Raw genomic sequence first — 6736 nt, 5'->3', positions numbered from 1 at the left:
TGATCTTAAACCCTCTCATGGGTTTACATCACATTTGTCCCTATTAAAAATGTTACAACACAGTTTTGACCCAAAAAAATATCTGCTTTCTGCGTCTTTACCTGTTAAATATGTACATTTACAGTATATTTGAGTATACTTGATCTCTACCTGCATTTACTTTGTTTTGAAAACAATTGACTGAACCCGTCAAGTGTGTTTTTGACCGAAGACGATCCCGACTTACAGTTAAACCGGAAATGAGAAAATCCAGATAACCTTTTCTGGAACCGTGTGAATCATCGCAGAGATCGATATCATAGAGTTAAGATGGTGTAAGTTTTATTAGGAGAGCCTTTTGTTTTTCAGTGTGTCACCACTGGAAGCAAGGCTGGTTCTATAAGCTCCAGGTACAAGTGTGTGGAGCCGAGAACAGACCACTTTTATAGGAGGAAACTGAATAAATGCACGAAGAGTTCAAATGTCCCATCATGTAACTTTTATTATGGACGTATTTTAACATGAAGATTTAATAATATCTCACATCAATAAACCATGAGTCCAACAAAGACATTTAAAGAAGAAATAGTCTCCTCTAGCATCTGCTGGGCAGCTCTGTCCCTCTGTCTCTGTCCCTCTGTCCATGTCTCGGTAATTGAAACTTTCTTTAATTTAATTCATATCTCATTGAGGGACATTCTGAGATTGGTGATATTGGTTTTGACATTTTGCTTAGTGACGGGTCGACCACATGACATTTGATCATAATTATCAGCCTCATCATCAGAGCACATTTCTTTAGATATAAGCAGATATCTAAATAATGTTCAGCCAAGTTATTTGGTTTTATTTTCTTTATGATTTGCTAAAAACTAAAGTCATTAAACTGGTTTAGTCACTCAGTTCTTGCCCTGACTGGACGTCATGTCCAGAGCTAATGATTATTTCTTCAAAGGGAGAGTTCAGGTTTAAAGTATTGGAAACCAGGTCTCACTGCACCAGCACATGGTCTGAGGATCTCATCCCGGCACCTAATGGCAGTCAGGGAACTGTTTGTCTGTTTGAGCAGAAACCTGCTGCAGGTCATTTGTTGGCAGTGCTCCTCCTGTTCCTCCTTAAGGAGCAGATAGAGGTCCTGCTGCTGGGTTGTTGTCCTCCATGTCTCCTGGTGTCTCCTCCATGCTCTTGACACTGTGCTGGGACACATCGTGCATTGATGCGTCCTCCTGGATGAGCTGCACTACCTGACACTGTGGTGACGACACTGGAAACAAACTGAGCAACGATCATGAAAATCAGCCTGAAAAGACGAGGACGGGGAACAGTCACCACCTGCAGTTCAGTCTGTCGTCTTCTAACTGCCTCTCATTTCCACCTGTTGTCAGTTCCATCTGCACAACAGCAGGTGACATTGATTCACAGTCAGTGCTTCTCACCTGGACAGGTGGATCTCACAGACGTGTGACGATGATCACGTGTTGCTTCTGTTTTTGGAGCAGTTTATGTTGAGTGATGTCACAGAACTGCAGCGTGAGAACGAGAAGGTCACACGTGAACCTAAAATCTGCACTTTCCCCACGAGACCACAATGTTTAGACTGTGAAAGACATGAGTGGACAATAAAGACATGGACAGTGTTACTCTGATCCCTGTCAGGCTTATTATCACAGTAGATACAGGATTTGCTTTCACTGCATTCAGATGTTAGAACATCTGAATGCAGTGGGTACATTTGGCCTCGTGGGCTTCAGCTACAGTAAGTTGATGTGATGTTACTTTCTCTGCACATGAAAGTCAAATATCTGCTGCTTCCCTCAGAGAAGGAATTAAATCAGCCGACAGTTTCCTGTGTGACACCCTGACACGTGACTGTGTTCTTCATTTACCTTTCTGTGTGCTCCAGTTGGTGAAGGCAGCTGGAGCTTGATGTGGTTCTTTTTCTCGTTGTGAGGGGTAAATATCTCACAGGGTTCAAACTGATTTCATTCTTTTACTTTCATGAAACAGCTTACAGGCATTCCAAGTAATTGCACCACTGTTCGCTCATTTAAAGGTTCACCGTGTAAAATTTAGGTGAAATTATTTTCATTTGGCAGATATTGAAGATGAATTATTTATATATATATATTTTTGTAAGTGTACAGGGGGCGGGTCCAAATCCTTGGACCCTTGTTGTTTCTGTTCTATCTATCTATCTACCTATCTACCTACCTACCTACCTACCTACTTACCTATCTACCCTCACACACACACAAATGTAACAAGTACAACTGTTCACACCTTAATGTGACAGTGTATCGTGGATGTGAGCATGAGCTCAGTCCTGTATTCAAATACATGTCTGACGTCATGTCTGCAGCAACTCTACTATGTTACTGTGGAACATACAGCGTGTAAATAGTTTGCTATTTGTTCTTTCTGTGTTTAATCAGAAATAACTGAATGATAATTCTAAATTAATTCTGGATTTCTATATTTCTATTTCTAACGACTGCAGGTTACTGTATGTGTGTGTGGAGAAGTTCAGAGTCCTCGTTAGCCCGAGGAAACATTAGCGTCATGTGAGTAAAATGGTTTTGGAAAAATCGCAGAAATGACATGAAATGTGGAGCTAACTGCTAACTGCTAACTGCTAACACTACAGAGTGATGTTGATCTAATCAGTTTTCTTATGGCGTCATAGCTCTTGCTGTGTGTGTGTGTGTGTGTGTGTGTGTGTTTGCACGTCCACGTTCAGTCTTGTATTCTGTGTACTGTGCAGCGCCCCCTGTGTGTCACAGAGAGAAGAACATCACGCTACAGTAACATGAACTGAGATTTAAAGAGGACATAAAGTGAGGAGGTGGTCTCTAATCCATGGGAACATTCAGACTTGAATGCAGCTTGATCTGGATGTGCACACACACACACACACACACACACATAATGCTGCTTCTATCTCACAGCACTGCATGGTGTAAATTGTCTTGCACATAAAACACACGACGAAACACTGACGGCTTGAAGATTAGAATTTATTGTACACAAAACATTATGACTGAAAGTCAGGAGGAAAAGTCTGAATTCTCTTTTTCAAGAACAAACAAATGTGATGTGAACGTAACTGTAACAAACGTCACATCTGAACACCAAAGAAAAAGATTTGCTTGATAATAACTGAACATCTGGATAAAGGCGTCGTCACATTCTTCAGTTGCATGAATCCCGACGGGCGAATGAGCGTTAGTCATCGAAGGCTCCGTCGATGTAACGGCGAATAAATGATCAAACAAAAGCAGGTTCTCCGTCACAGTCACTGATTACTTTAGGAAAAACATTCTTATTTTATTTGCTGAAATTCTCTTCATGTCACAGCAGTGGCAGCTGGTGCTGAAATGTATTTTTATTTTATTTTGTTTCATTAATTCTCAGTTTTAGTCACATTATGAGTTAAACTGATAATAATAAAGATGATAATGAAGGAGAATTATCATCATTTTCTTTTAAATTTCACTCAAAAATACAAGAGAAAAACAACAAGAAAATTTAGTCAAAAAGTATGAGTGAGGGTGTGGAAGAAACCTGTACCTGAGCTAACATGAAAACCACGCCCAGGAGAATAAACAGCAGTTTACGACATCACAGACACTGAAAAATCATTAGGACATTAAGGAGAAAGAACCTGCTCTAATTGAATTGAATTGAATTGAATTGAATATACTTTATTAATCCCTTGCGGGAAATTCTTTAAGAGGACAAGTATGTATAAGATCGTGGCATCAGAGACAGAAAAAGTGAATTCCCTTTATGTGCTAGATATATAAATCCTACATGACATAGAGACTAGTTTGTATTAAGTTATCCTTTTGTAATCTGTTACAATGTAATGATGTTGTAACATCATCATGCATCATGTTTCCTCCCAGAGACGCCGAGCTTCCCTGGAAGTGCCACATGTATCCAGTCACCTATACTCTCATACGTCTCATAGAGATCAACTGAAGCTGAGCTTCCTCTGGTTTTAATGCTGCTGCTGCTGCTGCTGCTGCTGCTGCAGGAGAAGAAAATCACATCAGACGATAAACAGCTCATTCTGACGCTTTATCACGCTCGAGTGCACTTTCATGAAGTTAATGAAATGAAATTACAACAGTGCACATTTGACTATTTATTTTGTGACATTTGAATTGAATTAGTCTCCATGGTCAAGTCACAGTGAAGTGAGATCACAGAGCTGTAACCTGAAGTAAGAGATAAGGTGATTCAAAGACTCGATGCTCTGGCTAAAATCCTGTCCCTGAGACACACACAGACACAGTTGTCTTTGAAGGGCTTGTTTCAGTGATGTCTCTTTTGAATGGTTGTTTGTCTCGATGTGTGTCCCTGTGATGGACTGGTGAACTGTCCAGGGTGTGACCCCCGCCTATTGCCCTATGTCAGCTGAGAGTGGCACAGCACCCCCGACCCTCCTGTGGAAGATAAAGCAGTAGAAGATGGATGTGGATGTTTACCCAAAACTAGACACTCAGTCATAGAAATGGAGCCGAGATTATACGACACATAATGTATTTAAAGAATGTGAAAAACAGTTTTTAAGACTGAAAATACAAGTAAAGATGTTTTATGTTCCATGATTGGCAGGTTAACTGGTTAATTGGTTAACAGGTTAACAGGTTAACTGGTTAACTGTTAAAAAGTAAAGGTATGAAAAGTGGCACATGGTGGAACAGTGGCTAGCATTCTTGCCTCACAGAGTTGGCATGTTCTCCCTTTGTTTGTGCGGCTTCTCTCCGGCTACTCGGAGTCAGCTGGGTTCGGCTCCAGTGGCCTCCACGACCCTCATGTGGAGGATAAAGTGGTAGAAGATGGTTGGATGGATGGATTCATGGAGTCAGTGAAAATCCCCGGGTGGAAACTGCTGCTGCTTTTATCAGACAAACGTCATGACAGAAACTGTCATGTCCACTATCCCAGGAACTGTCAGGGAACGCTGTTCTGCGCATGTGCAAGGGAAAGATAAAGACTCATGACGTGAAGAACATGAGAGACTGACTTTTTATTCATCCACAGTCAGTGGTGTTCTGCTGGGCCACTTGTTCACTTGTTGTAGGACATTGTTTGCATTAGCATTCATTACACACACACACACATAAACACAGCGGGGCACAGTGCACATGAATACATGAATGTGATGGAGGTATTCATGTAAACAGGTGAACCCTGGTGTGATCATCATCGTCGCCGCATGTAAACGTGGTCACTGACAATCTTGTCGACTGAGTGAGGTTTGAGTTTCATTTCTAACGTTTTATTTATTTGAACAACTTTCTGTGAAGAAACTGAACATTAATGACGAGAAGATTTACTGCAAATCTGTTCCACAAGCTGTTGTTGTGAAGACTTAATGCAACAGCTGGACTGTGTGATGCAGGACACAGTTCATCATGTGGACTAATGTAGCGACGCTTCAATAACGTAACAATGTGTGTTCTAATCACTTATTATCACTTATTCAGCTAAGCAAATCAATGCTTCATTATATTGTTACTCCATCGTATTATACATGAGTGTATGTGTGAGCGAGTGTCAGCTGCCAATCATGACATCAGTCAGTGTTTTAAATCATTAAATAACCATGTCATTAAAAATAAAAAACGTTAACTTGATTACTGTACAATGTTGTTTTTAAACATGCTTTAAAAATACATTGGATTCAATTGGATAAGTGATGGGACACATATTTGAAAGATTTGACTGTGTTTTTATTTGAATAAACTCACCGTCACACTCACACTTCTTTAATTCAACGAGTAATTAAAGCACAAATATCTCTCATTTCTCTCACACACACACACACACACACACACACAGAGAGCTGGGACGGCTGAGTTCACGTCCTGAGTGGATAAAAGCTCGACTCCACAGTGAGAGGAGACGAGCACAGTGTGGACACACAGACGCTGCTCCCTGGATCATCATGACATTTTAACAGAACATCCAATAAAGTTTGAAGCCCAATAAGGAGGAGGTGCTCGTCATCCTCGCGGACATTAACCTCCCGTCTGGAGCTCACAAGTTTTTGGCATTTACACAACTTCACACAACTTTTAACAAGTGAGTGAGTGAGTGACTGAGTGAGTGACTGAGTGAGTGAGTGAGTGACTTTTTCAGTGCTGTCATACCTCAAATACCATTTTGTACAAAGACTTAAATAAGATGAAAATGACATAAAAACACTTCATTCATTTATAAATGAATAAAAACAACATGTGACACTGTGGCGTCAGCAAACATCTGCAGAATAAGCACATTCATGCTGACACTGTTGTGTGTGCAGGTGAATTCAAGATGGTGGAAGCGTCTCCTATGAAGGAGAAGAAGAGGAGGAGAACGCTGCAGAAGCGTGTCAGAGGTTTCTGCTCGCTTTTGTTTATGACCGCCATCAAAAGTGTGAAGCAGATCCAGATGGTTTTCTGCAGATGTTTCTAGCCCAGGATGAGGGTTGGGTCCATGGGTCCATGGGTCCATGAAACCGAGCCAGAGTCCATGCAGTGGAATGACTTTCTTTGAGCTCTTAAAACACGGCAACACTGCTGTTGGTCAGCCTGTGAACTTCTCAGCCCTCCGTCATATGTGCCAGTCTGGAGGCGAGTGCAGTGATGAGGTCACACTCACTGCAAACTCGCTGCTGCTCTCTTTTCTGTTCCCATCGCTCCATGTTATCCAATCAGTGTCTTACACTGTCCACGAGACATCAGGGCACTTCCATCTTCACATG

The sequence above is a fragment of the Solea solea genome, chromosome 1, assembly GCF_958295425.1.
Source record: "Solea solea chromosome 1, fSolSol10.1, whole genome shotgun sequence".
Lineage (NCBI taxonomy): Eukaryota > Metazoa > Chordata > Actinopteri > Pleuronectiformes > Soleidae > Solea > Solea solea.
This window is presented reverse-complemented; position numbering follows the sequence as displayed.